Source organism: Podarcis pityusensis (genome assembly GCF_964106645.2).
Source record: "Podarcis pityusensis genome assembly, chromosome: 5".
In the NCBI taxonomy this organism is placed as follows: Eukaryota; Metazoa; Chordata; class Lepidosauria; order Squamata; family Lacertidae; genus Podarcis; species Podarcis pityusensis.
In genome coordinates this window covers 79,242,248-79,268,713 of record NC_138032.1, presented here as the reverse complement: position 1 = coordinate 79,268,713, position 26,466 = coordinate 79,242,248, and the positions used below count along the sequence as shown (strand labels likewise).

Below are 26,466 nucleotides of genomic sequence, written 5' to 3'. Positions count from 1 at the left end.
TCCTGGGGCTCTCCTGTGAATGGCTGTTTACTTGCATTTTTTGTTGTTGCTACTTTGCCCTGTGGCTGAAGGACACTTAACATAGGCCGTGTGTTATTGTCCCCATTTTCTTTTTCAGCATAGCATTGTGTTTTGTTTACATCAGCCTATCCCTTAGCAACATGCATTCAGTGTAGTGATAAAGAGTATGTGATGTGAACCATGCCATGAACTCACCGGGTGCCCACTGGCAAGCTACTGCCTCCTTGTTACAGCTTCTCATACAAGATCAAACAACATTGGCTTACCTTACAGGGCTGTTATGTGGAACACAGATGTAATCCATCTTCGCAAAGCACCAAGGACTTTTGTAACTCTTTAGAAGTGAAAGGCCTGAACGAAAGGCCAAGCCTTTTTTAAAAACAGAACCTGGTTGAATCTGAGCCCAACTAATCTTCAGTTTATTGAAGGTCCTGGTTTGGTGAAACTTCATTTTGAAATAGGATCTTTAAAAAACAAGTTGTGTGAAGGGCATGGTGGGTGGGGATCTGCTGTTAAAAGGGGGAGGGAGCCAGAAACATCAATGGGCATGCCCAAGGTTGTCCATAGAGATATTTGGCTATCCCTATGTTCCAATGAAAATACTATTTTTTAAACAAGCCTAGGGGTGCAGTTATTTTGTCACATGAATTTTTTTAAGAGTTGGATGGATGTTCCATTCTATCTACAGAGAGGGTGGGGGGATACCACCCAAATAATAAAGATCGGCTTTCAAGAGCAGTGTAAGGTCTTCTGGCATAAATAAACTTTCATGTTTAGATACTAATAATTGTCACATATAAGTTATTCCCCTCCACCCCCCAATCACATAATTAACACATTTTGAAGCAGTCCTGGTGCAAGTGAAAAGGATCTTCACCATTCATGAGGGCTAGAACTGATTCCTTTATTTCTTACGATTCATGAAATATATCTAATTTTTTCGAACTGGGGTCGCTTTACTTTCCACATGGGATCAGAAGTCCTTTGAATAACATATATGCTGAACCATGAGATTGACCAGTATCCCTTTAAAGCTGGAATGTATTATCATTCAGTAGGACAAGGGTAGCTAATGTTTTTAGACTCCAACTCTTTTCAGTTCTGGCCAACAAGGCCAATGGCCATGGATGATGGAAGTTTTAGGTCAGCAACATCTGGATTTGTTGGCTATGACTACAGATGGTGTTTGGAAATTGAGCATTATTGACATTTGGGGGTCCATATCATTTGGTATGATACTGCTAACATTTGCTATAGGCATGTCTAGATACAGTTTTAATGCAATTCTTCATTGTTTCTGTTGATGCTGGTTGTGAAATTCTGAAGTGACACATAAACATTTGAAGTGGTTGTCATTGGGAGGAAAATTGGACTCCACCCAAGTAGCTCAGACTTGAAGGCTTTCCTCAACTATTGGTTTTCTTTGTACCCTTGGGCAAGTTGTAAGTTCTCAGCCTTGGTCTAACTACCTCAAAGTGGGTAGTGTGAGGACAAATGAGAGCAAGGGTGAAATTTTGTACAAGAATTATAATTTATGTATACCATTGAAAACCCTGATATTAATTAAAGTCATCAGTGAGTAGAATGTGATTTTCTACTTTGCCTGGCTCACTGTGCAGTGAGTCGTATCACTTCCCGATTTCTAAATTGCATGGAAATAATTTTATCAGTGCTCCCTGTCAAAAGAGATAAGTCTGTTGAACTAAAGAAAACCTATTGTAATAGGAAGAAAACTCTGGCAGTTACATCTTTTGGTATCCCTCCTGACGTCCTTTCGTTTGGGCATTTAGGATGATTTCTGCTCATGGTGGTATTGGGACAGTTATATGAGATCCTGCTTTTGGTACTGTTCATTTCCAGTCAGTGGCATGTTCTCTAACTTCCTCCTGAAATCTGTTAACATTTTAAACCACAAATGTTGCAGTTTATTTTTAATGTTTTTTTGTCTCACCTTTGTTGTGCTACAGTGCAGGAGTGCCCCTCCAAATGGCAATTTATATGGTAACACTGGAGAGGCATTGCAGAACAACTAATAAGGCAGAATGATATGTGGACAGCCCAGTATAAATCCATCTCTAATGCGCTATTATTGCATCAATAAAATGCAGCAGAATACACCCACAAATGAACACAAGTCTGGATGGAGTCTTGCTGTTAATATGGGATGAATTCAGGCTCACTGAAGTCCTTCACATTGTGTATCTTTGGTTATAGCCACATGGAGGAAGTAACATCTGATTCAATGCAGTTGAGATGATGAGCACTACTTTGTAGCACTTGAGTGTAGTGGGTAAAAAGAAAAGGGAGCATCAAATCCCTTGAAAATTAGAATTGAGATGACACATCAAGCTCAAGGTAAACTCAACTCAATACAAAGAAGAATGTGTGAGAGAAGAAATGTCCAAAGGACCTTTGGAGGCATGGAGCAGTATAATAAGCATTGCGAATATCAAGGGAATATGTAGAGAAACTGCTGAATTTCCATCCATTTCCCACAGAGTTCACCAGTCTAAAACTTTCCATGGGAAGTAAACTAAGGATGCACAGATACCCTCCACCATTAGGAGGTTTTGTAAGTCTTACTGAAAGTGGTTTTTTTTCTTTCAAAATACCCAAGATGTTTGCCCAAGGAAGGACCTCTAAATTCGCCTTTAAAACTGCTTTAGTTGAAGCTTGGTGCCTAGAATGCTTGCCTTTGATGGCTTCATTGAGAGATTGCTTAGGAAACTGTGGATGATGCTTCAGAATACCTAAGAGATAGCTTAATTTGCACAAAGTATGGCTAAGCCATGATTTAGTGTGAAGTGCATGAGATGAAATTAACCAAAGAAACCCTATGTTTTGCATGTCCCTCTTCTGTTTTCTCCTACTACGAGGATAACTTTGACATCTAGCTTTCCCTCAGCCTCAGACTGTTTCATCCAGACTCAGGTTGCATGGATTATTAAAAACTCTGGTTAGTTTTAACAAATAGCTTGAAAACCACTGCTCGAAGTTGGCTTGTTTCAAAACTGACCATAGTTCATTATAGTAACAAGCCCATGTCTAGATAACAAGACAAGCTGAAATTCAGGAAAAGTAAACCCCAGTGCTGCTGTTAGTGCTTTTAGCTGCATGGCAGTGGCAGTGGCAGTGCACAAGCCTGAGGCATCCTCAGGATTGTTCCGGCTCATGCTAAATCAGGGATATCCAAAGTAGTGTCCCTCAATATTATTGAACTACAACTCCCATCATCCCTGCACATTGGCCTTCTTGTCTGGGAATGGTGGGAATTATAGTCCAACAATATCTGGAGAGTAACACATTGGCCACCCCCATGCTAAAACATAGTTCAACATGATGTGTGGCTATGGTCTCGGTTTGAGCCTTCAGGTTTCATGGAATGAGGCATTGGATAACTTCGATTTTTGTAGTTCTCCAAATGGATATAATCCACTATCATGTGCACAGTTTTAGTAACTGGATATGCCTCAACGTCTGACAATCTTCGAATGTGCTTGTGCTGGTTGAATGCTGTTTTTATTTATCAGTTTCAGGAGCACAGGATTTGTACAAGGGATCTCCTGGGCAAAATATGGGATTTAAACTAGTAAGCTACCTAACAACCAGGGTTTTGTTTCTCAGAATCGCCAGCCCAGGTCTGGATTCAGAAATGGATGCCCTTGGGCATTGCCCTGACCACCCTTCACAGGGAGAAACAGAAGCACTTTGCAGCAGCCAGTTACAGCTCATTTCTTCCCGAGCGACCCAGTTCCCAGAACTGTGTCATTTAAAGACTGCTTCTTGTCCTTTCTGGTTTGCAGCTTGCTTGTATATGAAAGACTAAGTACACAGAGATGCACCATTCTGATCATTAAAATGTATTTATACTAATGTTAGCAATATTTTTGGCAGCTGTATGTGACTGTGGTTCTCTCTGTGTTTTCCTGATGTGCTCATTAAAGGCAGGGATTCAAATGTAGGTAGAAGAAGCCTTTAAAGAGAGGAAGAAATTTATAGGATTAAAGAGAAGAAAATAACTCTTGTAAAATATTAACTTGCATGCTGTGAATATTCTGTCAGTGTGAAAGCAGCTGTGGATTTATCAGAGGGCTTTATTTGTATTTTTCTCTTAATGACAATCCCATAAAAAGATATGGCAAGATTATATCTAACTAATTAAAAGTATATTACATTGGGATTATTTCACTGGAGATTATTTTCTAGCAATCCTTTTAAAATCTTGTTTTCTATTGTGTTCCAACTCACTGAAATAAAATTATGTGTGCTTGTAAAACACATTTAGATTTTAGGTGTGATGTCTGCTGAGTCACTGCATCTTGTTTACATAAAGATACCCAAGGTTGCTTTGTTGGTTATGCTTGATCAAGAGACCCCCTTTTTGGCTTAGTGGAGAATTCCAGTATTTTTTTGGCCACCCCACCCATTCATCACTATTGGATTGGTTTTGTAATACCCCTGTTCATTAGGCAACACATTCTTTACTTGATGCTATTGGTTTGCTACTTGTAAAGAATTTTGATCTCCCTCCTCATTTCCATAAATCCAAGTATTCCGTTTTGCTCCTGTGGAAGGATCCAAAATGGCTTCCAGGGAGTTATCTCAGAGGAAACTTTGGAACAGTAAAAGCTGTTCAACAGTGGAGCAAGAATCTCCTGAGAGGTGGTAGTCTCTCTCCTTCACTGGAGCTATTTGAGTGGGGACTGTCTAAATATTTGCCAAAGTTGCTGTAGCTGCATCCTGCATTGAGCAGAGTGGTTTCTCCTAGATGGCTTCTAATGTTCCTTCCAGCTCATTTTGAGAGTGAATTCTGTAACCGCCACATTTGAGCAAATTTATCAAAAACATGAAGTCCATCATGTGTTGAAACCAGTTCTGATAATGCAATTATTGGAGATCCTCTTTCCTTTTACAGCATGATGGTAAAAATCTGGCTGTATGAGGCTACTCTGAAGTTGAGCCTTGCCTTGGCAAGAGTAGGGAACAACCAGCTGAAACACAATTGTAACCTTTAAAAAAAAAAAAAACCTAAACAAATATAATAAATGGTGGGGTGAGATTTGGACCATCAGTGGACACAGGAAATGGTTTGGGCAAGCTAGAGAAATGGTGTTTAATTAAGGGAAGAAAGAGGAAGCAATGCTTTAGCCCAGAGTGACCTCCAGATGTTACTGAACTACAACTCCCATCAGCCCAGCCAGCATCACCAGTGGTTAGGGATCATGGGAATTGGAGTCCCTTATCAGCTGGGCGGCATCACATTGGCTATTCCTGCTTTTCGTTTAGGAGTCGAAGGCAACGTGAGAGTGGATTAAAAACAAAACAAAACATGAAAACTGTAGCTTTTCCATTGACTTTCATGGCTTGTGGACTGTGCCCACACTGTGAGTCAAAAGCTAGGCAAATATGTTAAGATAAGAACATACTGAACTGTTTCCTAATAGCAAGATCATTTAGACAATGAGTCCAAAATCCTTGTGTGCATTGGTTTGAAGCTTGATAGCTATTGGAAAATGCATTCCTAGGGAGGGTGACCCATGTGTTCTTGTAAGCAGCTTTGCACATGTTTGGCAGTTTTTACTTGATTGGATGAAAAACACTGTAACTGGGTAGGCAGTTGGTTTGCACAATGGCCAGCATGTGAAGCAAACTCTATGGAGCTGTGTTTTCAAGTTACCACCGTACAGCAAAAATCACATAGAGGAGTCAGGCACACAAATAGGAGGCTGGGTAGGATGTTCACTGAGACATAAATCACCCAGAACCTGGGAAGATGCAGTTATTTTTCCACATGGATTGATGGAAGAAAAAATGGAATAACATCAGATTCCTCAAAGTTTTGTTATAAGTCCCTGTCAAATTCTGAGTTATAATAATATGTATTTCACAAAGTTTCTCCAGACATATGATTACCTGTTAGGTGTGGTACACAAAGCACGCTGGGTACTTGTAATAAAACCTTATTCTGGGGAATAACTGCTTTTCCCTTCTCTGGTGGTGGGAGGAGAGTCCAGTGGGACATAATGGAATATTCTTCTCATGTTCCAAATTGATATATAACGATGCACTATGGAAAAGTTGGGATTGGTTGAGCATATGCGATAAATAATATAATATGTATAAAAACTTATTTGATAAACTGTTGGTTTCATCTTTTAGTTATGTATGGTGATAAGCAAGAGGCCTCTTCATCCTGCCAGTTACACAGCTCCCCTTTCTGTACTGCTGTTACCAGCAATTTTATCAGCAGTCGCCTTTAATACCTTATTCATGTGCTTTGGGGTGAAAAGTTAATGTAGCTATATATTATTCATCCAAGAGAAAGGACATTTTTTCAATACAAGTTGCCTCATTTCTCTTGGAAAGGGGCAGTGCTGTGAGCCAGAAGAGCAGTGTAAAGCTCTGTTGGATGTGTGTCAATGAATTAGGCTTTATAGATCCATGCTTGATGTTGTTTTAATATTTGCGGAAAGTTTGGGTGTCTAATAATCTACCTATTGCAACAAATTTACTTTTGAACCTTTCCTGTCTTTCTTGTGTATCTTAGGTTGACCTGCTGTCACCCTTTTTAGCCACTATTAAAAAGTGCTTTTGTTTCTCCTTCTCTTTCTTATTTGGTTTATCCAGATGAAGTAATAGATAAAGTCATCTTGCATATGCATGCACGGATGCTTTATTTAATCCAGTGTTTCCCAAACTTGTTTTTGGACTACAACTCCCATTACCCCTAGTCAGGAATGATGGGCATTGTAGTCTGAAAACAGCTGGAGACCCAAGTTTGGGAAGGACTGATTTAATCCAGCTCATTTGTGGTCCCAAGTGCTTCTGTGCCAGCACTGAGAAGTTTCCTTGTCTGATGGCAGCTCTTTATGAAACCTCATAAGCCACTCACAAGAGCTGTTGCAACTACTTGGGCAGTTTATCAGGTAGCTTTGTGGGTAGGAAAGGTGGCCTGAAACACCCAGGCTCAGAACCAGAGCCAGGTGTCCCAAAGTGCATGTTGCTTCTGCTGCCTCTCACCTCTTCTCCTGCAATGCTGTATTGTATGTAGGTTCCTGAATCTTCTCTTCAGCCTGAGCCAAGTGGTTCGGCTACCTCAGCAAGTCTTCAGTTGCCACCAAGCCACCCCGTCTTCCTCTCACGTCTTCTTTCTTCTTCCTAAATCCTTTTGCTCTGTGGTCTTCTTCTGATTGTCCATCATGAACACTAAGCACCAGCCAACATGGACAGACTCTGACTGGCTAGTACCCAGCCATTCTGGCCCCCAGGTGACTGTTAAACCAACTCCCATCTGGCTAGACAGAAAGCTTCCCCTATCCAACACATTACACTGTACATGACACTACAACTGACAGAATGTATTACACAATACCCATTGAAACACAGCTTAAACAAACAGGATTGTTTCACGTTATAAAAATAATTAATGATCAGTTGTATGGCTCCTCTAGTACCTTTTGTGAATTCCCAGATTTTGAGAATTCATATGGAAAGGTGATCATAAAGATGGACTGAAGCTGAGCAGGACAGGAACCCTAAGTTCCCTAGCCCTCCTTTCTCAGCTGACTTTACCCCATCTTTCTTTCTTTCAATCCCTGCTCTCAGCCCCTTGGCAAGACATTTCCTCTGTCCCCTGGCTCACCTTCATCCTTACTTCAGACTTCTGCATCCTTCCTGTCCTCCCTTCAGTCAGGTTCAGCTCTAGCCTGCTCCAGTGGCTGTGCTTGGAGAAAGTACTGCCTTTGTGACATCACTATCCAAAGCACCAATCCCCACATCTCAGAATTCTTGTCCATTGGTGGGGAGCGGTGTAATGCCTGCAGATGATGTCACAAAGGCATTACTTTCTCCCTAAGATGGGGAAACCTTTCATATCAGTTGCCCATGTAGTTGCTAGGATAAAAAGGCATTTTGAAGCAACCTTCTAGGGGCCACATGCCAGTGGCTGGTGGAGTCAGGGGCAGAAGTAGCAAATGCACATTTTACCTGTGTGCAGTAGGCTAGTTTCTTCACACACTCACAAGCCGATCTCTATCCTCCATCATCGAAACAGGAAGCATTATCAGAGATCAAGGGCACATTCCAGGCAGGCAGAAGCACTCATGGATTGTCTAAGGCAGGGCAGGTGAGGAGTGTGGCCTGGGGAAAGGGGGTGTGGCCAGACAGAGAGATCTGGAGGGCTACATGTGACCCTCCAGGCCTGTGCTTCCCCATCTCTGAAGTAGACTGAAATGGTAATCTGGAAAATAATAACAAAGACACAGCAGATAGGGAAAACAATGACATCAGATAGGATTGGGGGGGAAAGCATTCTCACAATGAAAGGACTGTTATTATCTGAAAAAAACTGGTTTCAGCCTGAAAATGGAAATGGAAGATATCTTCAGGGCATCTTTAGTAATGCATAGTTCCGGCCTCAGTTTGTCACCAGCTATTTACACTAAGTTCCTTTAATCCTGAAGCACTATTTATCTCATCTTGGATAGTCACTTAAAATGTAAAGTATTAGATGTGATCTTAAATGTTTGTGGTGATACAGGAAGGCATGCTTTCAGAAAATATACACAGTAATAAAATGGAATGCACAGTTTGTGTGTTAAAACTTTACTGTCGGTAGAGCTTTTAGCCACACTAATAAGAAAAGTGATTTTATTCAGAGCAAACAGAAGCTATAAAAGGTTAACTCTCTTTTGTTGCTTTGTGTTTTGCTGTGTGAACATTAATGTAGGTGCCTGCTGAAATGGGCAGATAAATCCTGTATTTGCTAAAATTTAGCACTTAATAAGCTATCTTTAGTAAAAGTATGAAAAAGGCTTATGCCCCTTTCTGACAAGTTAAGAGAAATAAACCTAAGTCAGACTCAATAAAGAATCCTTCTAGTCTCTCAGATTCTGCACTGCTCCTTTTCAAAATGGGTTAATGTCGCTTCTGATGTTTGTAGGTACTGAAGCCATGTAATACGGGCTTAGTTTTCAAAGCAATTGATGCATTTGCACAGTGTGACTGTGAAGAAGAGTTCAGAAGCTCTTGCTTCCATTTTGGATTAAGTACAGCTTGTTGAACTCAAACAAACTGCCATTTATCTTAACTACTGTTTGTTGAAATAGGCTAGCTTCAGACCATAGCTTATGAAATTGGCTTGTTTCAACAAATGTGGTTAATCTGAAGCAGAAGTAATCTCTTCGTTGTGGCTGTGCCAAAGGAGGGGGAGCCAGGGAGCCCAAAGTTCATTGCAGCTCATTCTCATAAAGCTAAATCATGGTTCAGTGTTATGAGAACACAGGAACTCTTTGCTTTTTCCTGCTAAACTAACTGATATGACAACAAATGGTAATCACTGCCAGTTGGAAGGGCAGAGTTTGCAGGTGGCCTTCAAGTGGAGGCCACTAGGTGTCACAGAGCATTTATCATGAAAATGGGAGGTGGCCTTGATGTCACTGATCTCATTGGTTTAGCTTACTGTTGTGGGCTGGTCATTCTATTGCTGTAGAGTTCAACCTTTTGCGTGGCGATACCCGCCCCCACCCCAGATGGAATAAATAAAGACAACGGACACCAGAATTTAGGTTAATGGGCGTAAAATGGCCACAACTTTATTGATTACAGGTAAGAGCGGTATTGGCCTTAGGCACTGGCCCTAACAGACTATCCGGTCTAACCGGGAAGGGTTAAGCACCGACAGGGGGAGCCCCCGAGATGCACATCCCTAGGCGCTCCCCGAGGGGTTACCGCTCGGGGGCGCGCTTTAGGCCCTAGCCTCTGTAGGTTTCGGACGAGGCGACGCCCCCCGGAGTCCTTTAACGAACTACCCTTCAAGAATTGGGGGAGGTGATGGCGAACCTCCCCCCCAACCTCATTTGCATAACAATACCCCGGCCAATGCCTAACCGCCAAAACCAAGGAGTTGTGACGTTTTGCTACGAGGTAGGCGAAAAAACCAAGTGGCTTCAAAATTCAGCCAATTAGCCAAATAGAAAAACTCCTACCAGGCCCCTTGCGGCGACCAGCCGAAGCCCATAGTAAAGTCCAAATGCACACCTAAAGGGCGGGTGGGTGGGAAACCGCGGCTGGTGAAGCGGAGGAAAAGGGGCGAGCCCGGGCTGCCCTGACCTTAAGTGCCCTCAAGTGGGCCCGCCCCCAGCGCCCGCCCATTGGCTGGCGCTGCCGGACATGAATAATGGGATCTCTAAATCCCGCAGGGCTGGCGCCAGCCCCGCGAGAATGGGGATGGGGGCGTGAGCCCGCACCCCCCCCCTCCTTAGCTTGGGAGTGGCTTTCAGACCCAGGACCCAGCTTTTTAACCTGAAAAAAAAATGGGGCCAAGTTTAAGTTTAGCATTCATTCCCTTTTCATCTTTCAAAAAGCAGAGCAAGGTCACTACTCTCTAGAAAGCTCATCCATCTGGAAGACCAAGCACAACTCATTCCCATGGACAGGCCTGAAACAAGACTAGAATGGATCTCAACAGATACAGGCTGTGGGCTGCAGGTTAGCCGACCCTGCCCTCAAATCTTCTTGTGTACCAAGAGGTTTCATGGCAGGTGAGATGTCAATGCGAAAAGAGCATATTTGAAAGCCACTGCAGGAAACACTGTTGGAGAAAAGGCATGCGCTCACACTTCATCTCTGTTTCCAGTTGCTGTTGTTAATGTCTATCTCACTTTTTTCTATTTAAAAACAAAGCAGCTAATTGCAGACGTTGTCCCGCTGATATCACAGGAGAAAGAATTTCTTTGTCTACTTCATTTCTACACACGGCTTAGTCCCTGCTTGTAAACCAGTAAAAATTTCACCCCTGATTTGTGCCTAATGTTTTATAAGAACTGCATCATTGGAAAAACAATCTTGTAAATGGAAAGTTGTTCTCCCTTGTCCAAACTCTCTGAATATATGTTTACATTGATTCCTGCCACCCGCCCCCCATAAATGTAAAGCCAGTTAAATACCTTTTGTTTCCTATCATTTCTAGGCATACCTTCCCCTGGATGTTGTGCGCTTTTTTCATTTTTATCCTTTTCCTGGATTCTTCTATTTCTTCCAGTTAGCTTTGAAGGAAGGTAGTCTATCCTAAAGACAACCTGTTGGCCTCTAGAAATGTGCAGGCCAAATAAGGATATCAGAGGATTGTGGGAGTGGAATTTATTGGTGTTTGCTTATTCACTCCATATTCGGAATGGAAATCAATCCAGTGAATATGATCAGTATTCACTGTTGTTGCTTTGAGTCCAGAAACGATATGTAACTGAGTAGATTCCACTCTATTATTTGCATTGTGTTTCCTTTGCACTGAAATGAATGATGTGAAATAATGGAATGGTTATGTAACTTATGCACCATAAGTTTCCTAATTAATTACATAAAATGCATAATTTACATGCTACCACCACAGCATACAGCCAGACGAATAATGTGGTTTTTGATGGAGGGTGAACTGTAGCAGAATGGAAATGGTGCTGCATGTGACAAATACAGTCTGGAATGGAAATGTATGCCTTCTTCCATCCCTGCTTGCTGGAGAAAAGCAAGGGTCCATTGAGCCTAGGGGTAGCCAATGTGGCTGTTGGAATCTAGCTCCCATCACCACTGACCAGTGGCCATGTTGTCTAGGGCCGATGGGAGTTGTAATTCAACAATATCGAAAGGGCACCATGTTCACCACTCCTGATCTACTACAGTATCCTGCTTTTCCAACAGTGGCCAGTCATATGCTTGTGGGAAGCCTGCAAGTAGGTAATGAAGACAACATTTCATCATTTATTTTAAAATGACTAAAGTAAACTTTAGTAAACGAAAGCAGAATTAAGAATATGGTGCTAAAGTCACGTGAAGAAAAATTGCTGTTGACCACATTCTACAAGTTGTGCTTTTACACGAGGATGTATACTCATAGATGGAAAAGCTGGTGGGAAGAATTGAAGAAGAATCATATTCCAGATTTTAGCTCTTCAATGTGTATACACAAATCTATATTTATCTGGAGGCTGCAGAGTGATGCCCTGGTTCCCAGCCAACTGCGCGAAGAACAGATCTCAGATCTCAAATGATTCTACTGTATGTACTTGTTCTGTTCTGGTAAACCTCCCCCAGCAACAACATCACAGATCCTGACCTGGAGGATTGCTAACATCTAATGGGAGGTGTTAGTTGAGTTGTGCAACAAGAAATATAAAGGTATTTATGTAAGACATGGCTGCTTTTTATTCTCAGCATAGTGGATTGAATGCTCTTTCAAAGCTTTTTTAAAAAACAAAAACAAGGCCCAGTGTAAGGAAATACAGTGGTATCTCGGGTTACATACGCTTCAGGTTACATATGCTTCAGGTTACAGACTCCGCTAACCCAGAAATAGTGCTTCAGGATGAGAACAGAAACCGTGCTCCGGCGGCGCGGCAGCAGCAGGAGGCCCCATTAGCTAAAGTGGTCTTCACGTTAAGTACAGTTTCAGATTAAGTACGGACCTCCAGAATGAATTAAGTACTTAATCTGAGGTACTACTGTATAGACAACACCCAGAAATAAACTCAGCTGAAAAAATTAGATGCAATTATATAGGACGAGGAAGGAACTTTACAGTTCAGGATTCTAGCTTAAAGTTCATCAACCATACTACATAATATGGTGAAATATACAGGAAGGGTTCTGCTTTAAAGGGAAGAGAATTGGTCCATGATTCTAGTGTGAGATTGTCGGTGACCATATACACTGTTCACTGTTCAGCTTTCTATGAAAAGCTACACTTTTCAGAGTTCCCTAGGAAGAAGAATTGTTTGTTTAACTAGTCTGGGTGTTGTAGTTCTGTGTGGGGAATATGGGCCTCCTAACAGCCCTCAGCACCAACAATAAACTACAATTATCAGGATTATTTTGGGGAAGCCATGACTGTTTAAAGCGGTATGATACTGCTTTAAATGCAGTGCTTTTTTCTGGGGGTATGCAGGGGTACACATACCCCTAAACATTTTGTGAATCTTTGTACTTTTGTCCATTTACTGTATTTATTTTTCCCAATTTGAACTATAAAATGGTGATTTTCTTGAGTCAAAATGAGAGTACCCCTAAACATTCTTTTTAAGAAAAAAGTCTGATGGAAGTCCAATAAGAATGTATTTGTGATAATTTGTGTGGTATGTTTTATAATTTTGTATTTTAAAACCTATATATATATATATATATATATATATATATATAACCCTACAGTTTAAATATATAGTGCAGATGGAGCCTATGTTGACTATTTGCAAATAGGAATTGCCATTAGCCAGTTATTTCTGTACAAACTACTTTTTTCAGACAGCCATTTTTATGCTCCAGCAATAACTTATGTATTTTGTATCTGGATTACCTTCCAGTCAAAGTGCCTACACTAGCACTACAAAGTACATTTTGTTGTACTTTCTATTATCACAGGTTAAAAGCCTTCAAAAGTCCTTAACAAATGCGTGTGAGAGATTTTTAAAGTATGTATCATTTCGTGAAGTGCATTTCTAGATGGTGAAAAATTGGAGAGGACCCCTAAGTTTTGATGTAGTTTAGTGTAGAACAGGGAAGGACAAGGTGTTACTGTAACTTGCTTCCAGTCCCAAAGACATTTTTGAATCTTTTTGATTATCCTGAAGTACATTTCTAGGCCTCATGAATGCGAAATGAAGGGGGATGTGAAGGCAAGGACTGGAATATTTTTTTTAAGCAGATAACGAGGAACTCATTCTGTTTTTCAGCTTCACATACCTTTCCAAGCAATGACCGATTTATGCGTGTCCAATTGATGTGCAACCGCCAGCGTGTGCATCACAGCGATGTGCAAGTGCCCCAAAAAGAATGGGCTTATATATATATATTTTAAAAGATATTTATTAAGAGTTTACAAATTACAGAATAAAAAAACAGAAAAAGAAAACAATAAAGAATTAGACAAAACAAAACAATACCTTCAATACATCAAAGAAAAAAATAAAACAATACAATAAAACAACAAAGAAAAGTGGAACAAAAACATTTAAAAACACATCCAACCTTTCCATATCTTTACCTTTCATATACTTGTTTCATCGACCTCCTCACACCTCCCTTTTTTGTATTCTAGTTCAATTAGCTATTTCAGCAAGTCCTTTCCATCTTTCTCAATTTTCATTCTAAAATTTAACTTAAGGGACTCTAACCTTAAATTTTCCACTTCGGTCCATTAACAATATATTTTTACTTAATTCTTTATAACATTTCTGCTAAAACCATATAACTTCATTCCAGCATCCTACTAACATTCATTAATTTTGCAATATTTCTGTAAATATACTTTAATTTTTTTCCAATCTTCTTCCACCGACTCTTCTCCCTGGTCTCGAATTCTGCCAGTCATTTCCGCCAGTTCCATGTAGTCCATCAGCTTCATCTGCCATTCTTCCCTGGTGGGTAGATCTTGTGTCTTCCAATACTTTGCAATAAGTATTCTTGCTGCTGTTGTAGCGTACATAAAGAAAGTTCTATCTTTCTTTGGCACCAATTGGCCGACCATGCCCAGGAGAAAGGCCTCTGGTTTCTTCAGAAAGGTATATTTATATACCTTTTTCATTTCGTTATAGATCATCTCCCAGAATGCCTTAATCTTTGGGCATGTCCACCAAAGGTGAAAGAATGTACCTTCAGTTTCATTACATTTCCAGCATTTATTATCAGGCAAATGATAGATTTTTGCAAGCTTGACTGGTGTTATGTACCACCTATAAATCATTTTCATTAAATTCTCTTTTAAGGCATTGCATGCTGTAAACTTCATACCAGTGGTCCATAACTGGTTTTTTTTAAGCAGATAACGAGGAACTCATTCTGTTTTTCAGCTTCACATACATATACAGGCAATGACCGATTTATGCGTGTCCAATTGATGTGCAACCGCCAGCGTGTGCATCACAGCGATGTGCAAGTGCCCCAAAAAGAATGGGCTTATATGCACTTTGCTGTTGCACATGATGACCTGGAACACAACCCCTGCACAAATTGGGGGTTGCCTACAATTAAAGTTTTGAAAGGGTTCACTCCCAAGTTTTCGATTTATGGAAAGGAATTTTAAGACACAGTTGGCTAACCCCTTTCAGCCGGAGGGCCACATTGAAGGTTGGACAAATTTCAAACTGCTACAGGCCACACATACAAGCTTACTGCATGCAAACACATGTGGTGGATTTCTGAAACTCAGAGCACCTGAGTGCTATGGTGCGGCAACATCTCTACCCCGCTTGCAATTCTAAAGTGCTGTGCTGTGATTCACCTGCAGGTTCACCTGAACATAGAAGCCAACTCCTAGGGGCCGTGGGGGCTCTGGCCCCTACAATAAAATATTTGAGGGGGCTGAGCCCCCCCCAAAGTTGATGGGCACTGCCATTCAAATAGTGTGTGCACACTACGTCATGTGATTGCTTTTGCATTTAAATTGTTCACTTCTTAGGTAGAATACGCAGTTTTCAATGCTTCCATCCATAAAATATGCATTTTGTGCACTTTTTTGCATAAATATGTATTTTATATGCACCGTTTGTGCACCAAAAGTGAAATGCAAAATCTAGAGAAGTGCATAATCTGACTGGGAATTTCATTGTGATCTGCAAGGGCTTTGGTAGCATCAAGTTAGTCCACTGTGAAAAGTGGACCAAAGGAATTCCTTTCCCATCATTGACTCCAATGACAGGTTGTAAATAATTAGGACCTAATTGGACTATATCATTGGAAGCTTAGCAGTTTGCTTTTTGAGGCATTCGTTGCTGACATCTAATTGATGATCATCTTTGATGGCTCTTTCTAGAGTTGAGTGCAGCTTGTGAGAAATCGATAAGAAAGTGAACTTAATTTTGCATATCCATTAATTTTGACTTTAACAGATGTGTTTTGAATGCCATAGTCACCTTTGTAATTTGTTGTCCCTGTATACCATGATTTAGGTAACCTCAATTAGCAAAAACTGATTAGTACTTTAATTCTTTGCCAGGAGTTTTTCCCCATGGCTGCCCAGTATAACTGACATACTGTTTAGGGGATGTGGCAGAGAAGGAAACTAAATTTGGGTAATATATACTATGTTAAAATAGCCCCCAAATGTTGACAAATTTTCTGTGGGAATAAGTACTGCTTCTTTTTGCTGGATTTAATGACCTATAAGACATAGTTATAAATACCCTTTTTAAGGAAAAGAGCCAAACTGATGAACTTTATTTTTTCAATAGAACCTTCATTTCAGTGGCACACTTTGGTGTGATAAGAATATATGTAACACACATGAACATAATTATTTTTAGCACTGCATTTGTTAAAATCCCCCATACTTTCAGTACATTCTCTTACCTTTTTTTTAATAAAAAAAATCCCTCTCAGACAATGATTATACATATCCTGCTCTTTTTGCAGATTCACATATTGCACTGTTAATAGTTGGCCATAGATACCAGCAACCAAAGATGTGGCTTCTGGAGCAGCCACTTTGGTGCCTTCCAGGTTTTTTGGACTCCAATTCCCAGCATCCCTGGCCATTGGCTATGCAGGCTGAGGCTGATGAGAGCTGTAGTTCAAAACATCTGGAAGGCACCATATTAACTACTATTGGTCTACTTATTTCAAATTGTTATGTGAGCTTGCTCACTTCTTCAGCTTATGTCCACCTCTCCTCTTTCAGTTGCTTCCTCCACTCCTTCCCTAGGTCCTTCCCTTCTTCTCATCGTTCATCTAGATTGCCCAGACTTTCCTGACACCCCCTCCTGCACCATTTTCATTGTTCTGCTGTCTTTCAAAGCCTCAATTCCTCCTCTCCCAGATTCCCTTGCCTCTTCAATCCCAGAATCTAGAGAAGGCTCCTATTCATGTGACAGAACATCTACTTTGCTTGCAGACGGTTCTAAGTTAAATCCCTGGCATCTCTAGAGATGGCTTGTCACAAAATCCTGAAATGTGATGTGGATAGGTAGCTTCAAATTGTCTAGATCTATGCTGTAGTTAATAATGTGTCTCAGGTTTACACAAACCACAGTTGCTAACTGAAAGAAAAGAGTCTCAACCAGTTTGTTTGATCTTTGCAGGCTGCATCAAGATCTCTTTCTACCTCTCTATCAAGCTGCTCATTGGGTTGCATTTCATTGTGTTCAAAATCCTTTCCCCCGAACCCCTGCACAAATAAATAGCTGATGGCATTTATTTATGGAAAGTTATTAGCATTTATTATTTATATAGCACAGGGATTGATCTTCTCCATTCATATATTCAAGGTCAAAGCCTGCTAGCTTTCTCATCTTGCAGGTCACCTGCTCCAACAGCTAGGGGTAGCTCAGTTAGGGAATAATTCATTTCTTTTTGCATTCGGCTCCTCCTCCTACTTCTGTTGCTGCCATTTCATGAGAGAATTTCTCTCTCTCTCTTTTGACCCACCTTATTCCTTTCTCTGGATCACAGCCAACGCAGTGTAGAAAATGAATGGAGGGTGGAAAGGAGATAGAAAAGAGGTTGGCGAGGCTTCTAAGCAGAAGTCCTGGAGCACAGCAGCAATAGAAAGAGCATCTGAGAAAGCAGTCATTTTGAGGGTTGGCTGAATACCATTATAAGAGATAAAAGCTTTGGAGAAAATGATATGGACAACAGTTTCATAAACTAGACAAATGACTGTACATGAAAGATATTGTCAGGAGCCTATAAAGTAATCCATTTTACACTATGGAATAATAATCCATTTTGTACCCTGTTTTTCTTTATATGAAGAAAATAATCATTGCAACCCTCACCAGCTTCTTTGTTGTCGTGAGTAACAGAGATGAAATGCTTCAGTTCATATGGACAAACAAAAGCCCCTAGGCTGGTTCTCTGCCACGAGGAAGATTTCTCCTCCTGCAGCACCATCTTCTTTCGGCTGTCTCAAAGGCAACTGCTTGTCTGCGGCAAGTTGTAAAACTGGTGTCCTGAGAACACCCAGCCTAAGGAGGACAAACAGCTGGTAGTTTAGTTCTTTGGTGCACTAAACACACAAACACCTCTCTGGTGGCTAGGTAGCCAGTGCCCCTCTCCAGACTTGTGCTCTGAGCTGGACTGTTTGAGCAATGGTGGGACTATGCCCACTTGCAAAACTTAAGTACCCTCGCCTGACAGTGTGGGCCTAAGCAACCTGGAGCTTCTACATGGAAGTTGCCACTGTGTCTTCAAGTCCCTTCTGGTCTTAGTGGACAGCGGGGGAGGAGACAGAGGCGATTCTGGCAGCCCCCTCCCTTCAGGCATCGTCTCTCCCTCAACTCCTGGTGCGTCCTATCATTCCTCACAAAACCCCATAAATCGCTACCCATATCCCCTGGATCATCTTCTGGCTACACCCACTCCCTGGAGCCTGCTAGTCCCTGACACCTGGCTGCTACAGCTCTGCTTGTGAGCCTTGCAAGGGATGCTGGGAAGAAACCCGACCTCTTGTGACAGAAAATCCTGAGCAAATGCATGCAGCCCAATGATATGCCAGCTGTTCTTTTCACTTCCCTCCTTGGTCACTGTGCATTGGATTGCAGCCTCCTCCTTCAAATTCGTGGGAAAGAGCATTACAACTGCCCCGTGATGTTGGGGCTGCTTTGTCTCTCTTTGGAATAGACAGGAAGGGACACACCAAGGGCACCCCTGTGTTATGTGATGATGATGCTGTAACGTATGGATGATGCGGCGTGAAATACCTTTGACAGTCTTCCAAAAGTTCTCAGGGCCACCCAATAAAATTGATTGGCAGTAGCTTCAGAATGGACAAAGGGAAGTACTGTTTCATTTGTTTTGTTTATTTGCTTAAAGCATTTTTAGCCGGCTCTTCAGCCAAGAAAAGGCTTGCAGAGCAGCTTACAAAGAACAGAAATGAGTCAATCCTTGCCCTCAGGTTTATGAGCTAAAAGGCAGGATGCACAAGGAAAAGGGATTCCAACGGGAGGCTGTTCAGGGGAGACTTTAGTGGCAGGTGAAAAGCTATGGTCAGGAGCAGAGTTAGGCCTAAAATTCTAAGCCATTAAGGACCATTAAAGCCTTTTCTACTATACCTGAATGCCCACTGGGACTTTCAGGTGAAATTATGATATCCATAAGCTTAGCAAGCCCTTAAAGTTTCTAGGCATGGCACAACAATATATTTTTCAGAGAAATCGTAAGGCCCTGGCACCATACTTGCAACATGAGTTTCTCAACAAGATTAATTCAAGAGGGAAACTTTTGTCTTGCTTTCCTAGAAAGTGTGTGCTTGTGTGTGTTATATATCACAATGATGAAGCAAGCAGACTTTACTGAATATCCAAGCATCCCATTTAAGCTTCTCTTGAACAAATATATTATGATTTCCAAAGAGCAATTTGCAATGCAGATCCATGTAATAGTAAGATTGCATTAGTTGATCCTGCCAGGAAGCTTATCGCTGCACTTAAGTGTTCACAATCTTGCAATGTAAATTATTTGCCAAGTTGTATTTTACTTGAGGCAATTATATTGGTGCTTGGAAACACAAGTGCATTTAGCTTTCAAAACGGAAGGAAAGAGATTACTGTTGGGAAGCTGGGGCTTGGCTTGGCTGCACTTTAGATCATGATGTAGTATTCTGGGCCAGTGCAAAACCTATATAATAATATCCCACTCCTCTTGTAGGAACCAGCATCTTACCAAATCCTTTGGCTTTCTTCAGATTTCTTTGGATGTTATGCCAAATATGTGCCAAATATGCCATAGAGTTAGGAGAAATTCGGTGATATCTCTGCTTAAAATCTATCACACAGGGTAGAGAAGCACAGTGGCTCTTTACTTTTGGGATCTGTGTAGGAGAAGAAACATTGCTTCCCTCTTCTTTTGCCTTTGTGACAAAAATGGTCATACCACCAATCCCTACCCTCAGCTCAAACGTAAGAAAAATACCAGAGAGCTCAGTTTTGAGTGTGAATGTTGTTGGAGCAACTGTTGATGTCACAAAAGCACTCCTCCCTTGTTATTTGCATGCATAGCAACTAACCAATCACAGGAAATGTGCTCATAACTGATATGGCAACAGTGTTCTTACATTTGCTGGCCTGATCTTCAGCCACTGGGTACATCCTTTTCCCTTTTAGAACAGAATTGATACACCCTTTCCTACCTTGGCCCACATTCCCTTTTGAACAACCTTCTGGGGCCAGAGGGCAGCAGAAAGAGCAAATGTCCTCTTACCTTTGTACTAAGCAACTCCCCTACAGCTCTCCATCCTCCATCAGGGAAACAAGAGGCATTATCACAGTTCAGCATTCTAGACAGGTGCAGAAGGGGGCCTGTGAGGTGGTGTGGTTTGAGGGAAAGTAGTATGGCCTGGGGATTGACGTGGCCTGAGGACCAGACAGAGAAGCCTGAGGTTCCTTGCCCATTTTTGAGTGTGGGCTACCAGTCTAGATTTTATATGGACTCCTGTTGTTGTTTATCCTCTGACTCACTATTTTCAGTCCTTGCCGAAATGTATTTACTGTGCTAGGATTTTTTTTAAAGATCTAACTAGTTCAGTATCTAGTTTGCTGGCTTGGATGGTCTTGTAAAATCAAGCTTTTGAAGGCCCTGCTTTTCAGAGGATTCCCAAACTTGAGCTTTTGGTCCATCTTCAGGAGAAGGGGGTTTTAATGCTTTGTGCGTCATCTTATTTTGTCCCTCATTAGAATGCCAGCATGTTGCTGATATCAAATGGCCCGACTATAAACAGGAGTGATATCGGGCAGCAACACACTTATCCAAACTGTTCCTGTTTGTACGGTGCAGTCATCCTATAAATTATTCCATCAGGGTCTGATGGTCCTCTGCTCTGCTTAACACTCTCATATCCCACTCACGGAAATAATAAATGAACCATTATGGCCTTGGTCTGTATTCTTGTCAACCCTACTTACGAAAACTGACTCGCAAACAAACAAAGGACATGTGGGTGACAGCTGAGGACAAATTACCTTGCCCTTAACTCTTCCGGTCTCCATCTTGATTCTATTTTCTGTAAATCTGTTAATAATCAATGGCATGGTACAGCTGAGATGGTGAACAGAGCTTTCTACTTGCTCACTTACTGAAATCCATTAATGCTGAATGTTAGTTGCATATTAGAATAAAATGTTTCCATAGAGTTAACCAAATTTTCTTCTGCCTTTTGCTTCCCAGTCTCTGGTCAGGCACTGGCCAATGACCCCAGCAGCTCAGAAGGGCCCCAGCTGGCCTAACCCAGCTCTGTTACCATATTGTCTTCCTCATGGGATCCCTGTACTGCCATTTTAGCAGTGGGTGGACAGTGCTGCTGCTTGTGAATGGGTGTCAAGCTTGCCTCCTATATGCCATGGCTTTTCACCATTAATTTTTTCCCTAAAACACCTTTTAAATTGCCCCACCCATACATCGATGAAATCTACCACTAAAATGCCACCCTGAAACTCAGTGAGGGTGGCTGTAAGTGGTGTTGCTGGTGCTATTGTGGCAGTGGCAGCAACACACAAAAAAAGTGCAGTTGCATTACATGTTTTGGGGAGGTTCTGTTGCCGTCAACAGCACCATGCTAAGAGCCCCCGAAGTCTGTTCTTATTAGTTAGTTTCCACCTGCTTCTGTATGTGTTATCCTTTCTGAGACAAGTCTCTGGATTCTTTTTAAAGTGGGAAAATAATAATGGAAGGAGGGGAGTAGTTTTGAGAGTTTTTTAGTTGGAAGTTCCTGCCTGTATCAGATACGTTCGCTCCCTTCTCCCGTAACCATGGCAATACAAGATAGGAGGGCACTTCTATTTTATTGAACAAGGCATCATGAAAATTGCTTGTGTGACTGAATGATTAGTCCTCCTTAAGGCGACATAGAACTCCATCCCATGCTGATATTTCCCTGTTGCCCTCATCTCCAGCTCTATCAGTTTCAAATATGTCTGTGGGTTTTGGGTTTTGTTTTGTTCTTGCTTGCACTGTGTGTGTATGTGCAGCTGTGCAGATGAAAAGAATGATTGTGTCTTAGATAACACCCACAGATTTTTTTAAAGCATAATGATTCCTAGAGTGAGCTTTTAGCACAGTCATATTGTTGAGTACTGTTGGGGTATATGGGATATTAGGGGAGGAGGAATACCTCTGGTGAGGGACACATCATGCTCTTTCTTGGGTAGTTTGTCCATCTTTGGTTCCCCCCCCCCCCGCACTCAACTCTCACCTGTGGCTCCTAGAGGTTGTCAGCATGTTACAGCAGTCACACTCCAGGAAACAGCTTTGACTGGCTAGCTAACCAGGTGAGGGTAGCCAATGGGAGTGAGCAGAGATGACCAGTAGTGGGTCCAATGGTCAAGAAGGTGGTTTCTGCCTGTGCTGTAGAGGGAAGTGAGGGGCAGGTAGAGCTTGTCAACTTGGGAAGGTAGCCCAGAAATGAAAATGGGCAGATGTCAAGGAGCTGTCAGGCAAGTACAGGTCATCCACAGGTCAGGAAAGAACTTGAGACATGGAATGCAATTAGCTTTTATTCACAGAAACTAAACAACACAGTAGAGTTCCTCTGGCTCATCTCACTTAGATGAAGACATTGCTGGAACTGACCACTCGCCCCGCCTTCCCCCTCTAGCCTCTCACTCTCCCAAGCAGATGTAGAAAGCAGTGGAGGGGTGGACTTCTTCTCTGGGCCTGTCTGGCCTGTTGCTCAGCAACATGCAGGACTCCCCTCAAGCAGTGTTTCGGGGAGGAGGAGAGCCAGCAGGCCTGGGACTGCCTAGCTGTTGGGCAGCAGGGGCAACCTCTGACTCCTCTCTATTTGAGTCTGCACTCATACTGAGAAACTCAGCACCCAGCCCTGTCCTGGAAGGGCCTCCTTCTTCTGAACCCCCTTGATCACTCAGTCATTCTGCATCTGGCATCTTCCAGCTTGTCCTTTGCATAGACTGGTTCCCTGTGTCCCACCACCACAGTCTTGAGTCTACACACACTTACACACTCCTCTGTATCTCCCATCCAGACAAGCAAGAGGCATTATCAGAGTTCAAGGACGCATTCCAGTCAGGCAAAATCACTCAAGGAGGAAACAAAGCAGCTCTGATAGGAGACATTGCCTGGAAAGAGGTGTTGTGTCTTGGGAGGGAGAGCCTTGGAAGTCCTCATTTGTTTCCTGGACCTGCATCCGTGTGTTACATGCAAGCAGAGAAAAGACAATTCATGTCAATGAGATTTCCTTGTGCTGCTGCATCTAAAGTGGGGCTTGCAGTTCTTGCCCATGGGAGGGCATGTCACCTCCAGCCTCATTGATCCTGCTGTGAGTGAGACTGATGAGTCCTAACCACAAATGTGTCTTGACCACACATTTTGGTAAATATGGGGAAAGAAGATGGATCACGTCACATTCTGAGGCAGGGGAGGGCTTTGGAGCATAGTATGCCAGGTTCCTATATGCTTTACACTAAACACATCTCCAGGGATGTACAAGTGTTAGTGTGAAGGAAGGCACACTTATTGATTTGTACAGCTCAGCTATTGAGGGAAGCAGCTTGTGATCAGACAATCAGAGGTTCTGATATGTTCTCTGATGTTTAAAAGGTCATAACAGAGCTTCCTCACAACCTGTGCTTCCCGAGCCTCTTAGCTGGCCTGCCACATGAGCAGTGGCCAAACTTTTGGGGGCCTATGGACATATTTACACACCGAAGAAACTTGTTGTGAGTGACACACACACACACACACACACACACATGCATTGCCACACACTCAAGCCTACATCAGAATGCTTCTTTTAAGCCTATTCCAGCAATGTGAAGAAAGGGAAGACCTCTTTGGTTGCATGTGCACCTGTGGGTGCCACGTTGGCGACCCCTGTACTAGACAATACCGACTTAATATGAATTGCTTGACCTGAATAGCCCTGAGGCTTGTCCTTCTCTGCATTGGTTCAATTTCAGAATAAAGAAGCAAAAGTCAGTGAGAGGTGAAATCTCCTTAACTTGCCCCCCTTGCAACAGGACAAGTGTGCATGTGTTTGTGGTGTAATATAGCCTAGCTGCCACAGTGTTGTAAAGTTCAAGTTACCTCCTTATCTTCCTCCTCAGCTTGATATGAAATCGAGCTGGTAGTTAACACTTTTCATAGCAAGTACTGACATGGGTTTTGGGGGGGGAGGGAGAACCATTTATTTTCCGTAACCTCTCTTCCGGCTTACAGTGTTGGTAATTGTAGCTTTAAGCATCAGCCCTGGTGAAGAGCCACTCTGGATTTCCTTGCCACTCGCTTCATAAAATAAGCATGCCTGAGAACAAGAGAGCTCTAGAATTGTATGGGGTCTGGGCACAGAGTTCATAGCAATTAGCAAGAGAGTAAGGGCTTTATGGCAAGAGAGTAAAAGCTTCACAATGAATACGTTTTGTGCGTGGACCTCCAAAGTAGTTTGTAGTTTCTGCAGTTTCCCCAGCAACCAATTACAAGAGTTTTGTGAGAGTCAGGGATATGACTTTTCCGTAAGTGCCCATAAAGCTGCTGGCTTGTCCACTGGCCATGCATCTGCAGAATCTCGTTTCTGTGTTTTGAGCTGGAGAAGGACTTTTGGAGGGCACATGGTGGGAGCATTTGTGGGAAATGGTGCTCAATTCATAATACAGGTGTGCATTTTGCAGGTTACGTTTGGACCAATTCATACTCCAAAATTGATAAGTTCATATTTTTGGCAACAACCCTCTCGTTTGTAATGAAACCACAACCTTTTACGTTAGTGATGCAGGTCTAAGTATCCAGTGGTTAACTAATAAGCTGATAGTGTGTATGATGCAGAAGTAAGCTAATTAGCTGCCGTGTGGCTAATTGCCATGTAAGAGTGCTTAGGATTGCAACATGGGCTGCACTCAAAAGAACAGAGAGATGCTGCAAAGTAAGGCTGTCATCCCTCCAAAATTCCCCACTGATTTCTGAGGGAAAGGATTAATTGCTATGTTACTTCTGTTTCCTGTGCTCCATCAGAGAGAAAGAGAGAGTGCAGGCAAGCACTCATGGGCAGAGATAGAGGAGAAATTTGATTTGATTCACATTCTGTGGCGAACTTATGTAAATTTGCACCTCTCTGAATTTTGCAATGCAATATTGTCCAAATAATATGTACAGTAATGCATATAAATAGGGTAAACCACATACATAAATGCATATCGCAGTGCATTATATCAGGGGAAGTTGCTTTGTAAAGATGTGTGCATTAGGGGAAATGGCACACAAAAATCTGTCCCTTCAGAGAAATTTGCATAAAAATGTTGATGAATTTTCAGGAGGATTTTATTTTTTAAAAATCAAACTGATGTTGAAATGTGGAGAACTGAGTTTAAGACTGGAAAAACTAGAAACTGAGAGAAACTGAGATTCGCATATAAACCCATCCCTGCTAATGGGTGCTTGAAGCATCGGCCACCTCCACCTCCCCCCATCCTGTGCTCCTGCTCACTCCCAAGGGGCCCACCAAGTTTAACTCGGGACATGAGTCATGGAAGGGCCTTTCCCTGATGGAAACTGGTGCAAATAGCATCACTTTCATGCCAGGACTTGTAATCCTCAGCAGGAGATGACACTCCATTGAAGAGCTAGGCCAGCCACTGCCACCTCCTCTTGCCCCAGGGGAGTCTTGGTGCAGGCAAAGGCAGCAAGAGCTCAATGGGTGATTGAGTGAGCTGTGCTTGACCCACAATAGCAGCACTCAGTTTTGTGAGTGCTCTTCTTTGAAATCATTTAACACCCCTGTCCTTCACGGAAGTTAATGGTTTCTTATCTTAGTTTCATTCCTGTGAGAAGTAAAATGCAAATGTATTTTTGGAGACCACCAAGATTTTGTCCAGGAATGGCTGATGAACATGGGCTGATTTATTTATTTGTGATATTTTTATTTTTATTTGAGTGATTAAGATTTATATTTGTCTATCACCTCATAAAGTTAATTCATGCCATCTTGCTGAGTCAAACTCAAGGTTGGTGTAGTGTGGTGTAGTGGTTAAGAGCAGTAGTCTCATAATCTGGTGAACTGTGTTCACGTCTCTGCTCCTTCACATGCAGCTGCTGGGTGACCTTCAGCTAGTTACACTTCTTTGAAGTCTCTCAGCCTCACTCACCTCACAGAGTGTTTGTTGTGGGGGAGGAAGGGAAAGGAGAATGTTAGCTGCTTTGAGACTCCTTGGGGTAGTGATAAAGTGGGATATCAAATCCAAACTCCTCCTCTTCTTCTTCTTCTTCTATATGAATATTCACCAGACCTGGTGAATAATAATACTAAAAAGGCGTAGAAAAGAGGGCAGATTCTTCTTGCACATTCCATATCCAGTCTAGTTTATGTGCTAACAATAAGATATTTTACTGTGCACAAGTGCTAACGGTGACAATTTCCTCTGTAGTATAAAGTCTTAAGAAATATTTGCCCAGTCATCAAATGGCTGTTTGTTTGCATGTGGCTTTGTACAGTATTTGCAAGATTTAGGTTTTGATAGTTGGCCA

The 26,466-nt window shown here is 42.1% G+C and overlaps 1 protein-coding gene and 2 long non-coding RNA genes across 5 annotated transcripts in view; 1 reads left to right on the top strand and 2 right to left on the bottom strand.

The window, feature by feature from the left end:
* Positions 1 to 26,466, top strand: part of NRG3 (neuregulin 3) — a 611,141-nt gene that overhangs the window by 18,057 nt on the left and 566,618 nt on the right. The gene's annotated exons all lie outside the window — the stretch shown is intronic.
* LOC308477339 lies at positions 3,861 to 7,755 on the bottom strand. Its single transcript, XR_013986502.1, has 3 exons — positions 7,664 to 7,755; positions 5,935 to 6,088; positions 3,861 to 3,994 (listed from the first exon to the last, which is right to left on the bottom strand). It is a non-coding gene; the product is annotated as an uncharacterized lncRNA (long non-coding RNA).
* On the bottom strand, positions 17,215 to 19,910 carry LOC308477395. Its single transcript, XR_013986536.1, has 3 exons — positions 19,663 to 19,910; positions 17,778 to 17,966; positions 17,215 to 17,440 (listed from the first exon to the last, which is right to left on the bottom strand). It is a non-coding gene; the product is annotated as an uncharacterized lncRNA (long non-coding RNA).